Consider the following 17,660-nt stretch of genomic DNA (forward strand, 5'->3'; position numbering starts at 1 on the left):
TCTAAACTCCTACTATGATGGGTCATCAAGGCCTGCCTACAGTGTTTAAGTTTTCCAAGTCCAGAGCACTAAAATCTTCTACATTCATCCAAAATTAACATGGGCAGCAATAGTCTATTCCTGGTACCAACTTCTGTCTTAATTACTTTTCTATTGTGTAATACATTATGACCAATGAAACTTCCAGGAGAAAGAGTTTATTTGGTGCTTACAATTTTAGAGAGTTAGATCTGTGACCATCATGGTAGTGAGCATGGCACCAGGCAGGCAAGCATGGTGCTGAGTAGCTCAGAACTTACAACTTGAGGTACAATCCCAAGGCAGATGAACCCAACTTGGAAGAGCATGGGCTTTGAGACTTTAACCCTCAGTGACACACGTCCTCCAACAGTGCCACATTTCCTGATGGTTTCCAAATAGTTTCACCAACTGGGACCAAGTATTCACATACATGAGCCCATGAAGGCCATTTTTTTTTTTTCAAGTCGACCATTACAGAAAACCACAGTCTGTTAGAATGCAGAGAGCAATTTATCGTGTGGTGGCTAGCCCTGGTTGATACATCTACAATACAACTCCTTCACTTAAGACTTAGGGTATATCATGAAAGAGGGGACACAAAGACTGTAAGAGTCAGAAGACGAGGATTTCTGCAGTGAGACTGTGTCTCCTAGAAATGACAGGGAAGCTTCACATCAACATTATGGCTGCCTAAACAAGACATAAATAAGTGCAATATTAATAGACAAATTAACATGAAGAGAGGGAAATTCTTTGGGACCCAAACTAACTATAACCAAAGAATTACAGACAATTAAGGAATTAAAAGAGTTGGAGAAATAGTCTTCTGTAGTTAGAGTTTTCCTGCCTGGCCCAGTCAGGACAAATCTCTCTTACCCGCCAGTCCCACAGTCGCTCAGACCCAACCAAGAAAGCACACAGAAACTTATATTGCTTATAAACTGTATGACCGTGGCAGGCTGCTTGTTATCTACTTCTTCTATCTTAAATTAACCCATTTCTGTTAGTCTATACTTTGCCACATGGCTTGTGGCTTACCAGTGTCTTTACATGTTGCTTCTCATGGCGGCGGCTGGCGGTGTCTCCTCCCAGCCTTCCTCTTCCCAGCCTTCTCCTCTTCCTTGTCCCACCTACACTATCCTTCCTGCCTGGCCACTGGCCAATCAGAACTTTATTTACACAGAGCGATATCCACGGCAGTCTTCCCTAGGGATGAGCCCCCAATTGGTTATTCATTATCAAGAGGTCAGTCCTGAAACCATATACATACAAGTAACACTAAACTGACTGAGCAAGTTGAAGCTATATATCTATATCCATGTCCATATCCATATCTACATCTACAGCTGTATCTGTATCTGTCTATCATTTATCTATCTATCTATCTATCTATCTATCTATCTATCTATCTCTCTATCTATCTATTCATCTGTGTGCATGTGGGTGCACATAACAATTACAAAGAAAAGGAGGCTATGAATTTGAGATGGGGAAAGGGGAGGGGCATGAGGGGTTAGAGAGAGAAAAGAGAATTAGAAAAGTGATGTGATTGTATTTTAATTTCAAAGAAATTTTACAAGGGAAAAATCATGTTTTTTTATGTTGTAAATGAGCATCTGTAGTGGGTAGCTGTTCCAGCTTTGACCTGGCAGTACTACCCTCATTGAGGCTTCAATAACTGTCATGCCTACACCTACATTGCAAGGTGAAGACAGGAACCCTTAAGACCTGAGATCTGGATGTGCTGGATCTCTTGGTTCCTGAATCCTGGATGCTGGAGGTAGACCGAGCAGAGTTCTCCAGATAACACTGCTGGACTGTGCTACACCTTTCCCAGACCCTGTAACCTATCCCTTCACTTGTAAGTTACCCCACAAAACAAACCTCCCTTTTAACTACATGGAGTTGCCTTAATACTACAACCAATAAGAATCCTAAAATGGAGCAAACAATAAGAAATCAAGATTCCAGTTGAGTCACAGCAGATGTCAGTATAAAAACATTCACAATCCTTGGGTAATCTAATTTTCTATTTTATTTTCATCTTAAGCTTGCCCCCACTTATTTGTCTTGAAGTTAATTTAGAGACATAGGAAGTATTATCTTAGAAACTAGGTTGAGAAACATACTCAATGATAGAGCTGAGCTTTAAATTTTGAGTTTAAAAATATACATCAGGAGAAGTGGGGAAGGTCTTTTCTTAAAGTACTTCTAATTCAATTTTCTGAGTATATGGCAGGTCTCTAAATATTTTGGGTTCTTTTTTTTCATTTTTTGAATGTGGACAAAATCTGTGGTATTTTTCTCCTTCTAAAACATTACAAAAAATCTATTACTTATATACAAATAAATTTCTTTGATAAAAAGTAAAAAATTTAAGATAGTATAGACTGAAAAAAAGAAAAAAAATTAAATATAGTTGGTAAGTGGTAAATTATTTCTGTGTTCTGGCAACTACAAGTCTATTTCCTTTAAGTAAAAGACGTAGTAAGAAAGTATGAAGAATTTTGTCTGGCTGCCCTGCCTGTGCTTGTAGTGACATTATTCTTACTATTAAGATTTTCTCATAGCTATTAGGTGACTTCATAAGTGTTTGAATGATGCAGAGAGAAGACAAAACTTGCTGTTAGCTAAAACTTGTCTGTGCTTCCTACTAAATCCAGAGTTCTTGTTACTCATGTGTGAGCTGCACAGGATCTCAAATGATGAATACCTTCTCGAGCTTTCTAAACACCAAATCTGCAATGCTGAGTGTTGCAATGTTACCAACTGCGCCTTCTTGTCATGTGATCTATAATGTTCACACTCTGGATCTCCACCAGGGGAATGTCAATATTTACTTTATTTCATTTCTCCAGAAAGTTTAAACATTTTTAACAATGGAGAACACTATACCAAAATAATGGAAAACAGTAAAAAATAACCACCACCACCACCACCACCACCACCACCACCACCAACAACAACAACAACAACAACAACAAAAAATCAAAAAACAAAACCAAAAACTCAACCATGTATTTTGATTTGTTTCTGGAAAGAACATTTTTCATAATCAATTCTAAGTTCATTTTTCACATGTATGGATTTCCAAATACATCAATTAGCTCTTTACTCATTGCCCACTCAAAGGAAAGCAAACAGATGAAAATAGCCTGTGGTTTCCCAGTGCTCACAGGTACCCATTCAGGAGTTTAATCTTGTTACCTTTTCTACTGGAAGTTGCTTGTAGCTTGGAGATAATCTTGAGTTGTTCAGCACCTCAGCTTATTTCTTAATATTGAAAGAAGACGAGGTAATACTACTTGAATTTGTGTATATAATTCTGAAGGTGATGTGTAGATGGAAGTTTTTCTCTTCTGGTTTAATTTATTCTGCTATAGCTTTCCTTCTCCCGCTTCCATCTGTCACTGTCAAAACACTGCTCAAAAGCTGAATTGCTTTTTATTAATTTTATTATGTTTTTATTGTGTTGTATGTGCTTGTGATGGTGTGGTGGTAAAGGAGAACTGAGAGTTTGCCCTCTCCTTCCAGCATCTGGGTCCTGGGGATCAAACTGGAACTGTCAGGCTTGAGGGCAAGCACCATTACTGTTGGAGTCATGTCACCAGCCCCAAATAGATATTGTAAATACATTTACAAATAATAGCGACACACTTGAATAATTACATCATTACTGCTGACTAGGCTCTTGAGATGTTTCTATATAGCATAGTTTTTGGCAGACTTTGATTTCCTTTTCACTTGCTTCAAGAATTTTTGAAAATTTCCTATTTAATATTTTTGTTGTTGTTGTTAACCTGTCGAATGTCCAAGAACTGTTGTTTAATTTTCATGTATTTTTGTAATTTTTTAAAGTACCTCCTGTTCAGTTCAAATTTTATTTCATTGTAGTCAGAAAAGGCACATGCTATAAATTTCAATGTTTTTAATCTGCTGACAATTGTGTTGTGAACAAAACATCTGGCCTGTTCTGGATGCTGTTCCACTAGCTAATGTGAAGAACATGTATTCTACAGCTGTTGCAGGTTATGAGGCTGCCTCTCTGATGAAGATGCAGCTCCTTCAAGCAGGGCAAATTCACTGGCAGATCTGGGTATGGGGCATCTGACTATTGGTGTGGTGAGCCTGTCCACAGCCACCCAGAAAAGGTTGTGTGTGATGAGCAGCAGTACCTTGCTCCTTCCAAGGCTTGTGTGGAGGGTGAGCAGGGCTGCTTAACTGTGGTTGTGATTGGTGATATGGGGATTTGTGAGCTGAGCTGTATATGGTGGGCTCCGGCCACCCAGGAGCTTTCAGGGCCATCCTGTACCTGCCTGCACTGTATCCTCTCTGTCACATCTCCACTCCACCCAAAGCCTTGCTTCCAGTCCTACTGTGGAAGAGATTTAATATGTGCTTTATTTTCCTGTGCTTTATTTTTTCTTGAGTAAAATGTACTAGACTCATTAGTTGAACATCTTGCTATCATCAGTCCTGTCCTTTCTTGTTTTCTATTTTCACTTTTGCTTGGGAATTATGTTTTGGAATAATTTTACACTCATTTTATGAAAATTCTTATTAGAGTATGTAAGGTTTTTTTTCCAGTTGTGATTTGTTTTTTGTTTTGCTTTGTTTTTCTTTTCAGCAATAGTAGGAATTTCTCAGCTTCTCACTAAAGGTTTGCCTACTCCATTCTTATTCCTCTGTTAGTAAAGAAACTTGATGAATTTTTATATCCCATATACTATACCCTATTTTATTAGCTTTTAAGTTTTTTCATATTCCATTTGCTTTGTCTGACTTGCTAAATCAGTTTCAGAGAATTATAGCTTCAGTTACTTGATTTATTTTAAGTAAAAGAAACTTTTTTTTGTAAGAAAATTTAAATAGTCTGTGTTTTTTGAAAAAACAAAACCTCTTCTATATAAAGTAGTGATGTCAAGTGGCATTTTCCTTTCTCACTCTAAATACTCAGATAGTTTTTCTTGCAATTGTTTTATATTACTTATAGAAAACACGACACATTGGTTCATTTATCTGTCATTTATATATTGTATCACCTATATTGTCTTATTTGACTTCTCAAATAAAAAATAAATTCATAAGTAAGAAAACAAATAAATAAATCTTCCTGAAATGATTATTTTTCTATAAAGAATTCTGCTCTTTTACCTTGGTGAATTTCTGAATGCCTGCTTTTCTCATAAAATATATTTATTTTTATACCTAGCTATATAATTTGAATATAGATATACCACAGTAAAAATAGTTAATAAGATTTAGTATAAGTATCTATGTAGATAGATAGACAGCAGATAGATAGATTGATTTAGTTCCTAAAATCCAGAGACGACGTCTTTTTTAATAAAAATGTTACTACAAATTGTTTTAAAAATAAAGATAAGAATGTTTATACAGGCATAGATTTTAAAGATTAAAGTTTGGTGTCTTTGATGTTGTGATTATTGATTAAAGAGTTTTCATGTTAGTGATGAATCTTTCTGATATACACCACATATATCTTACAATTTGGTTAGAGATGATTTTATTTTATGGATTTGTCTTAGAACATTGTGAGAAGTTCCATTCTAGTGCATAACAGCCATTGATGAGCTCTTACTCTGCACTATTTGGCAGACATTTCATGACTCTCTTTTACTCTTACAATATGGACAAAACATACAATTGCATCTTCATGTAGCAGATGGTAAGAAGAAAATGATGGTGGATACAGAAGTCATCTAAAGTCCAACTAAGCACATTGCATAGACCAAAATCTTAAGCTAGCTAGCAAACAAATTCCATTGAAGTTGATGTAGCAACAGAATCTTCCCACATCACATCACTGCTGTGCTTACAGATAAAATGACTTATCCACTAGAATTTTTTCTTTTCATAGAATTTCAGTTTTAACAAATTGAAATTTTTGCATTGAAATTCACACACACAAAAGATTTTTGATAAGGAACTTTTAAAGCATTATTCCCTATTATGCGTTATTTTAAATAACATGTTTTTCTAGCGCTAGATGTAAAAATAAAGTTTAAGTAAATGTTCTGAAACCTATCATATACCACGCACATACATGATAATAATAATAAAAATAATTAATAACAGTTGTAAATTCCCAATAAAGATAGCATTTCCCTAATTTTCTATAGGTGGTGTTATTTTCAATTAGAGATATAAATTTAAAATATTTATTCTATAAAAGTTTTTCTTCATCCTCAGTTGTGTCATTCCACATTGTCCTTCCCTGACTTTTGTACTTTCACTTTGTAACCTTTTGGTGTGCAACAATGCTTTGTTAACTCTTTTCAAAGGGAGAAGACATGTGTTGTTTCTGTATAAGTACTTGACTCACTAAGATTTCTCAACATGAGGGGCTAGAGAGATGACTCCATGAGAAGAGAACTCGTTCTACAAGCATGAAAACCTGAGTTTGAAGGTCCAGTGCTCGCACACACACAAATTGAGGCATAGCTGTGTATGCCTGTAATCCCAGCATTGGGTGGTGATGACAGGTAGAGCTCACTGGCCTTCCATCCTGGCCAATGAGGCATCCTTTCAGTGCAGTGAGAGACCCTGTCTCCAGGCAAAACAGCAGAGAGCAAGAGATGAAGACATCTGGCATCCTCCACTGTACTTCGCATTTATACACACATCTACTTACACACTCATGTTCAAGCACAACAGCATAGATATAGCACACACACATACACACATACACAAACAAAGGAGGGTGGGTTTACACAACAGTAAACCCTTCTCTGTATTCATGATTCTTTTCTTTTTCTTTTTTTGGTTTTTTGAGACACGGTTTCTCTGGGTGGTTTTGCACCTTTCCTGGAACTCACTTGGTAGCCCAGGCTGGCCTCGAACTCACAAAGATCCACCTGCCTCTGCCTCCCAAGTGCTAGGATTAAAAGTGTGTGCCACCACCGCCCAGTGTATTCATGATTCTTGAACAAGGAGATATTGTCCTTTATATCTCCAAACATCATGTCCTTTCTATCTAGCATCTAATTCTAAAATAGGTCTGTTTATTATTTCTATATCATTTTTTACTGAAACACTGAGGACTTCAAGTATTTTCTCTAATCATATGTCTCTCTCTGTGTGTTTTGCTTCATTTTTAATTTAAGATATATATATATATATATATATATATATATATATATATATATATATATATATATCTGTATGTAGTTAGAGTTTTCCTGCCTGGCCCAGTCAGAACAAATCTCTCTTACCCGCCAGTCCCACAGTCACTCAGACCCAACCAAGAAAGCACATAGAAACTTACATTGTTTAGAAACTGTATAGCTGTGGCAGGCTTCTTGTTATCTACTTCTTTTATCTTAAATTAACCCATTTTTGTTAGTCTATACTTTGCCACATGGCTTGCGACTTACCAGTGTCTTTACACGTTGCTTTTCATGGCGGCGGCTGGCGGTGTCTCTGGAGAACTCTGCTCGGTCTACCTCCAGCGTCCAGGGTCCCGGAACCAAGAGAAAGACCTCCTCCCAATCCTTGGTCTTCCGCTTCCTCCCCCGCCCTGCCTTGTGGGCGTGACCATTACCAAAGCCTCAATGGGGGTTGGAACTTTCAGGCCAATGCTGGGATAGCTATCCACTACATATATATATATATAATACCTTTGTAAGAGTATGTGCACACACAAGTTCAGTGCACATACAGCTCAGAAGAGGGCAACAGAGTTGCCTTGCAGCTATAGTTACAGGTGATTGTGAATTGTCTTAGGTAGGTGTTGGAAACTGAACTCTGGTTCTCTGCAAAAGGAGTGCATGTTCTTACCTGATAAACCTACGTTTCTTTTTTCATTAAACTAGAAGGCATGATGTTTTATATTTAATTTTTGTTCTTCTCTTATCTCTACTGTTTATAACTATATTAAAAATTGTTTTTATCAAGCAAGAACTCAGTGGAATCACTAACCAAGTTATTTCAAAGTTATATTAGCCTGCTCATTTTAGAAATTAACTTTATTATAATAAAAAAATAAAAAACATCACATGTTCCTATTAATCAGATCCAATACATCCAGATCCAACCAGTCTATATATTTCAGGGAACTTCTATCCAGTTAGAATAGGCATTCTGAAGCTGTGGAGCTTCATGTTAGACTTTTATACTTTCACTATGGAATGTACTTTTATTTAGGTATCTACCACCAAAACCAACGAAAAACTCTGTTAGAGTTAGAAATAGAAAAGCAAGCAACATTGTATCCTCTTTCAAAACTCATGACCATTATTTGCAGGCCATCATTCCTTATTCCCTAATATTTAGTCTTTCTTCCTTCCTTTCTTTTCTACTTGCATCCACATGTACATTTGTTTACACAAATACATATATTATTGGCTAGAATCCATGGATGAGGCAGACTGTGGTCTTTTGATTTCTGAGATTGTATGACCTTCCTTAATATTATGCATTGGAAGTCCATCAATTTTCCTGCAATTGTCGTAATTACATTTTTCTTTGAAGCTGAATAGTATTTCACACACAAATGTATGTACATATGTATAATATTTTCATTATCCATCCATCTGTTGATAGACATCTAGGGTGACTTAAGTCCTTTGCTGTAGTGAATAAGGCAGCAATGAACATGGGGGTGTACATATCACTATGGTAGAGTATGGAATGAAATTACTGGACCATACTGTAGTTCTACTTTTAATTTTTTGAGAAATGTCCAAATTGATTTTCACAACGGTAGTATTAATATGAACTCCCACCACAAATGCATAAAGATTCTCCTCTCAACATTCTTTACACCATTTATCCTCAGATTTGTTGATGATAGCCATTCTGACTGGGGTGAGGAGGAATCTAAAAGTAGTTTTAACTTGCATTTCCCTGGTAGTTTTAGGAATATTGAACACTTTAAAATAGTTATTATCTATTTGTGGGTTTTAGTACTCTCATATAAAGAAAAGGGCAATGTTGAAAATTAATAAAATCAGAGATAAAAGACTGGCATTACAACTGACTCCAGTGAAATTCAGAACATCAAAAATTTTCTGTGAAAATCTTTACTCTGAAATGCTGGATAATACAGGAGAAATAGAAAAAAATTCTAAATGCATATCACCTACCAAAAACAATCCCTGAAGACATAAATAATTCAAACACATCCATTGCAATCAAGAAAACCAAACCTGGTATTATAAGCTTCCATTTTAATAAAAGGCCAAGATCAGATGAATTCACTGCTGAGTTCTATTAAATTTTCAAGGAAGACCTCATGTCAGTTATTCTTAATGTGGTCTATAAGGCAGAATGTGAAAGAGCATTACCAAATTCATTCTAGGAATTCACTATTATACCAATCTAAAAACCAAGTAAAGAAAAAGAATCTATAGACCAGTTTCTTTGATGAAGATAAACAAATTTTTCAGCAAATACCTGCGAACTGAATTCAGAAACACAGTGGGAAGATTATACATTATGACCAAGTGGGCTTCCTTGAGAAAGGCAAAATTGGTACAACATACGTAAGTCAATATATATAATGCACTCTGTAAGGACAGAAAACACAAAACTATTTCAATTAATAATGAAAGGTATTTAACAAAGTTAACATATCTTTATAATAAAAGTTCTGGAGAATTTATGAATAGATGTAACATACCTCAAAATAATAAGGCCTATCTACAGCAAACCCATTGCCAACATTAAATTAAATGGAGACAAACTGAGAGTGTTTCCTTTAAAATCTGGAATGAAATAAGAATGTTCACCCTCTCCTCACATATATGAGATAATGCTTGAAGTCTTTGATATGGCAATTAAACAAGAGAAAAACATAAAAGTGACAATAGAAAGAAAGAATTCAAATGACCCTTATTTTCAGACAACATGATTCTTTACTTAAATGACCCTATTAATATTACTAGAAAACTCTTAGACCTATAACTCACATTAAGCTTGCAGAAAATAAAATTAATTAAAAAACAAAACAAAACCTTCATTTATACTAACAGTCAAAAAAGAAATTATGAAAAAATGTTCCTTTTCAAATAACTTTAAAAAGTATTTAGGTACATAATTAACCAAAGACATGAAAGATATTTGTAATGAAAACTTGAAGAAATTGAAAAGGAAGTCACAGCAGATGCTAGGTGATGGAAAGACATTGCATGCTCTTGGATTGGTAGAATTAATATTGTGAAAATGAACATTCTATCAAAATAAGTTTACAGATTAAATGAAATACCTTTCAAAATTCCAGTGTCTTATTTCACAGATTTATAAAGAACAAGAATTCACATGGGACCACAAAAGACCATAAATAGTCAAATCATCCTAAGGAGCAAGAATACTTCTGGAAATATTACAGTACTGGACCTCATATTATATTACAGGAATATAGTGATAAAGGTAGTCTGATATTGATCTAAAAATGAACTTATAGACCAATGGGACAGAAGACATGAAAGTAAAATGACAAAGCTATACCAGTTTTGACAACAGAAGCAAAGACATACATTGAAAAAAAGAGATAGCCTGTTTAATAAGTGGTACTACCAAACTTGAATTTCTACATGGAGAAGAATTAAATGAAATTTGTCTTTCATCTTGTATAGAAAGCAATTCAAAATGGACCAAAGAACTTAATCTAAAATATGAAACACTGAAACTTCTAGAAGACATAGGGGATACCCTTCAAGACATTGGAGTAGGCAAGTACTCTCCCCTCCCCTTTTTGACATGTTCCAACCACAGTTTCCCTCCCTCCACTTCTCCTAGTCACTGCCCCCACCTCCCTTATCCCCTAGATCCATTCCTCCTTCATTTCCTTTCATAAAAGAGCAGGCCTCCCAGGGACAGCAATTGAACACAGCATAACAAGATACAGTAAGACTAGGTACAAACCCTCATATCAAGGTTGGTTAAGGCAACCCAGAAGGAGGAAAAGGGTCCCAAGAGCAGGCATAAGTGTCAGATACACCCCACTCACACTGTTAGGAGTCCCACAAAACCACCAAGCTACACACCATAACATATTTGTAGAGGACCTAGGGCAGACCCATGTAGGCTCCGTGATTCCCTCTTCAGTCTCTGTGAACAACTGTGAGCCCTGGTTAGTTGATTCTGTAGGCTGTGTTCTCATGGTGTCCTTGACTCCTCAAGCTCCTACCATCCTTCCTCTCCCTCTTCTTCAGAGTTCCCTGGACTCTAAAGGGAGGAACCTAATGGAGTTTTCCACTTGGGTGCTCTCTCTACCTAATGTTTTGCTGTGGATCTTGGCATTTGCTACTATCAGTTGCTGTTGGAAGCCTCTCTGATGTTGACTGAACTAGGCACTGATGAGTATAGCAGAATATCAATAGAAATCATTTTATTGGCTTTTTTTTTTTCTATTCTAGATCTCTAGGTTATCCAACCTCCACTTCCTGGTCATTCAGGCATTGCTTAGCATAGACTTCCTCTTGTGGCATGGGCCTCAAATTAAACCATTTATTGGTTGGCTACTCCCAAGTTCTGCACCTCCATTGCCCTGCACATCTTACAGGATACACTGTAGGTTGAAGATTTTGTGGTTGGGTTGGTGTTCCAGTTTCACCACTGGAAGCCTTGCCTGGTTACAAAGGATGGTTAGTCCAGGCTCCATAGCCTCCTTTACTAGGGGTTCTCATCGAGATCACCTTTGTAGAATCCTGGGAGTTTCTACTGCTCCAGGTTTCGTCCCCAAATACCCCCAATTCCAGTTGTTTCTCTCCATTCCCTCTCCTTCAATTCCTCCACCCTCCCAAACCTGATCCCTCCTGTTCCCAATCCCACTCACACCCAGTCCACCCATAAAGTCTATTCTATTTCTGTTTCCCAGGAAGATCCTGTGTCTCCCTTAGAGCCTTCCTTGTTATTCAGTCTTTCTGGGTCTGTGGATTGTAGCATGATTATCATTTACATAACAGCTAACATCCACTTATAAGTGAATATATATCATGTTTGTCTCTCTGGGTCTAGGTTACCTCATTCAGGATGATTTCTTTTCCTAGTTCCATCCCTTTGCCTGAAAATTTCATGATGTCATTGTTTTAAACAGCTGAATAATGCTCCATTGTGTAAATGTACCAAATTTTATTTATTCATTCTTCAGCTGAGGGACATCTAGGTTGTTTCCAGTTTCTGGAAATTATGAATAAAGCTACTATTAATATATTTAAATGTGTCTTTGTGGTCGGGTAGAGTATCTTTTGGGTATATGCACAAGATTGAGAGATCTGGGTCTTGAGGTAGATCTATTCCCAGTTTTTGTATTTACTTCAAAGTGGCTGTGCAAGTTTGCACTCCCCAAAGCAATGGAGGAATGTTCTACTTGCTCTACATCCTCAATAGCATGAGCTGTCATTTGTGGTTTTGATCTCAGCCTTTCTGACAGGTGCAAGATGGAATCTCAGAGTTGTTTTGATTTGCATTTCTCTGATGGTTAAGGATGTTGAACATTTAAGTGTTTCTCAGCCATTTGAGATTCCTCTATTGAGAATTTTCTGTTTAGATTTGTATCCCATTTTTAATTGTATTATTTGTTTCCTTGATGTCAATTTGTTTTTTTTTTTTTTAGTTCTTTATATATTTTGAATATTATCCCTTTGTTGGATGTAGATTTGGTGAAAATCTTTTCCCATCCTGTAGACAGCCATTTTGTACTATTGAGGGTGTTTTTTGCATTACAGAAGTTTTCAGTTTCATGAGGTCCCATTTGGCAAGAACTTTTTGAGTTGATCCCCATTAGCAGAAGAACTAACCCCAAATAACAACAGATAAAATTCTATGAAATAAAACAAAAAAAGGCTGTACAGCAAAGGAAATAATTAGCAGATCAAACAGCCTAGAATTATGGGAAAATATTTATCAGCTACATGTTAGATAAGGGAATACTATCCAGAAATTACAAAGAATAGCACAAGCTAAATACCAAGAAAATAAAGAAGCAAGTCAACAAGCAGGCACATGAACTATTTATAATGTAGACTTTGATTTCTTTTTCTTATAAACCATGGCATTCATCTGCTCCTTTTTGTTGTCTGAGTTCCTTTTAGCTTCTATTCCTTTCATTTTCTGCTTATTACATTTTCTTTTAAACCATTGATAAAGTTAGTTTTCTGTCACTGTGATTAAGGTGAGCTAGCGATGAGATATGTCCTTCTAAAACATGCTCCTAGACCAATTTCATCTATCCAGTCCTCAGCTTTTTATAACTGATTCAGGTCTGAACTTATAGATGTATCAATCCAATGATGAAGTTAGTGCCCTTGTGGTCTGACCACCTATGAATAATGTGATGATTAAGCTTTCAATATATAAGCCTCTGGGGGGTCTTACATAGCTGGACCCAGTGGTCCTATTTAATTTGTACTCATTTTCTTTAGACACCTCCACGTGTGTGTGTGTGTGTGTGTGTGTGTGTGTGTGTGTGTGTGTTATGGTGACATCATACTTTAAGTCTTCTATTTCGTTCTTTTATCTACTTTTTTTCTATTTATTTGATTATGTCAGGAATGTAAATTACCCTGATGACACAGGGAATTTCTATACTCATATTGTGCTGTCGATTTAAACTGTGTTATAGAAATTTATAAACACATGTAAATTTGTCTGGTTTGATGTAAAATGAATAGACTCATTTTAGATTTTAGTCAAGAATAGCTTTGGTTCTATTTGTAAACTTACTATACAATTTCATTCTCTTGAATGATGTTATGTAACTTAACCAATTTATGTTTTAGCTTTATTTCTGCTATTGTGATAAAATACCCAGACAAAACTATGTAAGGGAGAAAGGTTCTATTTCAGTCCAGCATCCTGTAATACAGAGGTCAAAGCAGCAGGATGGAAAGCAGCTGGTCACATGACATCTGCAGTGAGGACAGGGAGGGTTAATGTTTAGATGCTCATTTGTTTGCTTGCTTACCTTGATTTTTCCACTCTGATACACTTGAAGAAATGACGATTTTCACATAAAAATCATTTGGCTAATTATTGTGGAAAAAGTGTGTGTTGACTAATATAAAATTTCATGAAAATTAAAATATCTATGAGGTGCTTGGTACCAAGAAAAGACACATGTTAATATGATGTGGTCTACCATTCCAGATTATTTCATTTAAAAAAAAATTCAAGAGAGGAAGCAAGAAAGTTGGTCTAATGACTAAATGTAAAATCACTTCTAGAAAAAGAAGTGTCCTTCCTCATAAGGTTCAAGGATTGCTGGCTTTAATATTTGGAGATGGTCCCAATGCAGGGCAGAGATGATGACTTGGAGCTGAGGGACAAAGATCAAAATACTCTATTTCATAGTTTTAGCCCAAGTTTCAAGCTAGTGATAAAAGTTCCTACATAAATAAGTTTTTCATTTACAAACTAACATAGAAGTCTGGGTGTGATGGCACAGGCCTGTAATACCAGCATTGGAGGGACTGAGGCAAGAAGACTGAGAATTTGAGTCTAGTATTGGTGAGATAGCAAAACCCTGAACAAACAAGAGAAATAATGCAAAAATAGATACCTGGAGTTCTTTAGGGAAACAGGAGGTAAAAATGAGGATTTAAGATTAATGATAGTTGGATAGGTAAATGGACTAATCTTGTAGCAGGTATGGAACACAGAGCTTAGCAAAAGATACTAAACAACATTGCACCATTTGGGGAAAAGGTATCCATGGAGATGCTGATGTGGCAGGCATACTCTAGGCATGAACAGGAGGTAGGAGAGATGATTATAATGACAGCAGATTTGAAAAGATAATGCTAAGTAGTGGATCTATAAATTGGGTAGGTACAGCTTGTTTCCCAAGATGCTGATCTATTCTTTTTCTTTGTCTTTCCATACATTTTAGGATACTCTTATTTGAATCTACTCAAAATCATGCTGGGATCTTGATAAGAATTATATTAAGTATATCTATCAATTTTGGGAGAATTGATATCTTTATTATTCTTTCCAATCAATGAGTGTGGTATATTTCTCTCTCCATTTATATCAAACTACTTTTACTCTTTTGTTAGCTCTGACAGTCACAAAAATATCTTCTAATTCTTAATGCGTGTGAATATTTGACTTACTTTGTAAGCAGGAGTCTGTAGATCTGGTAGTGCTTGAATGTTCAGAGGGGAAGATTATCTTGGACAATTTTTACAGGCCAAATACAATTTTAAAGGTTTTATGTGAAAGCAGCACAGGTTTCTACACAAAGATGAGCTCATGGAAGCAGAGGTGGCATAATATGTTTGGGGCTACTACACACAGTGATGGAAGGGGCTGTTAAAAGCTGAAAAAGATAGAGTCTTCTGAAGAAAGCTAGGGAGAAATGTTGATAGAATACTATTTGATTTTACACTCATGAAACACAGTTCAGATATCTCACCTGAAAAAATGATAATGGATGGGGTCAGTAAGATGGGTCAACAGACAATCATGTCTACAGCCAAGCCTAAGGGCCTGAGTTCAAATCCTGGAATCCATATGGTGGAAGGAGGGAACAGACTTCCACAAGTTGTTTTCCAATTTCCATGAGTAAATGTGCATGCATCTGCACACACACAAAATAAGTAGTAAGGAAATAATTAATTCTAATGGACTTGTTCTCTTTTAAACCACTTTAGGCTACATTGTTCAGTAACGAAAGGAAAGTAACACATTGCAGAGTTTTAATGTCAAATTTCTATTATTATTTTTGGTAGGTTTTCACCTAAACATTTCACTTGTTTTTGAAAGACTATAAGTTGTTTGTTAAGTCTTGTTTTTTTATGTAGTCATTGCAAATACATGGAATTAAAAGTGAAATGTGTGTGTGTGTGTGTGTGTGTGTGTGTGTGTGTGTGTGTGTGTGTGTGCTTTGCATCTGTGTCCTTGCTGAGCTCATATTATTATCTGGAGAAGATGTTTGTCTATTCACTTTGACTTTCTATGTAGACACTTGTTTCATATGCCATTTATGGTGGTTTTATCTTGCACATTATTCTGTGCATATCTTAACTTCTTTCTATCTATAGCCATGGTTGGTGGTTTTAGAGTTATGCCAAATAAGGGCAGGGAAAACTGATAAGATCATTCTAATCCTTACCATAGGAGAAAAGTGTTAACAGTTTAACATTTCCCGTAAGTCTAGGATTTTAGTAGCTGTTCTCTGTCAAGTTGAGGAAGTCTTTGTTACATTGTTGAGAGTTTTTAATCGTTAATCAGTAATGAAGTTGTTAAAACTCTACAACCTTTATCAAACTAGTGCAAATGTTTAGAGAACAAACTAAATTAGAAACATTGTGTAGACTACAGAGAAAACTCACATACTTTTTCTTCCATGGTTTTCCTTAGCATCCAGTACACAAGAACATGGTGTTTTTGTTAAAACTAATGAGCCAATTATTATTTATAGCCTTTCTTTTATACTGTATCATTTTTGTGAGGTAAGTTTTGTGGCTTTTGAAATAATGTTATGTATTAATCTTTACAGCACTACAAAGCACAGCCTCTCTATTCTTAAGGCCCCAATCTCCATTCCCACCTCCGGGAACAATACCTATTCATACTTCCTTGTCTTTATACCCAATTACTGGCCACCATCAACCAGTTTAATATTTTCGAATTTGCTTTCTGAAGAGTTCTTCATAAGAATTTTGTAGTGTATTTGTCATTTTCTATTGCTGTGACACAACACTATAACTAAAAGCAACTTGGGGAACAGACTGTACTGTGGTTTATGCTTCAAGAGGCAGAGTCAATATTGGTGGGAGAGGTATAGCAATAGGTGGTTGGCACAGGAAACTGAGAATCACATTTCAAGAAATAAACAGGCAAGTAGAGGATGTGAATTTGAAGTGGGACAATGCTATGAACTCCCAAAGCCGGTCCGTGGTGAGGCACTTCCTCCAGCCAGGCTGCATCACCTCTCCAAATGGCACCCCCCACATGTTCAAATACATGAACCACTGGGGGATCTTTCTAATTCAGGCCACAACATATAGAAAGCAGTGTTTTCATTTCATGCTGGCTTCTCCCATTTAGCAATATATATTTGATATCTCTTCAGATTTTTCTCATGGATTTACAGTGCATTTTACTCCTGTTGCACAATACAGATCTACTACAGTTTATTTATGGGATGAATGACACTTAGTTTGCTAGCTTCCAGTTTGCAGCCGTGATCAATAAAACCAACATTGTTTCTCGCTAGGCTTCACCACAGATATAAAGTTTCAAGTCACTTGCTTAAAGTAAGAGTAAAACTATAGGTTACCCTGTGGGATTAGGTTTAGCTTCATCAGATGCTGACGAAGTAGCTCTAGAAGTAGCTCTACCATTTTGCATTCCTACAGCAGTGTGACCTCCTGTGGTGGCACACTGTGGTGGCACCTGGGACTGGTGTAGATTTGACCTCCTCAGCCTTTGCCACTCTCTATCACTTTATGCACTTGTGCATAAAGAGCTCCTCATGTGCATGGATGTCTGTGCTTCCCATCCACACGGTCTCCACTCACACTGCTGGAGGTAGCCTGGCTGTTCCTGAATGGTGCTGAGTATCCCGGTGTTCTTAGGCTTCTCTGACACCATCTGACAGGTGGCAGGGAGGAACATTTGCTTCTTCCTGGTAGGATGGCAGTCTGTGCTTGCTATATGATTTCTGT

Source organism: Onychomys torridus, chromosome 2 (assembly GCF_903995425.1).
Source record: "Onychomys torridus chromosome 2, mOncTor1.1, whole genome shotgun sequence".
NCBI classification, from domain to species: Eukaryota; Metazoa; Chordata; class Mammalia; order Rodentia; family Cricetidae; genus Onychomys; species Onychomys torridus.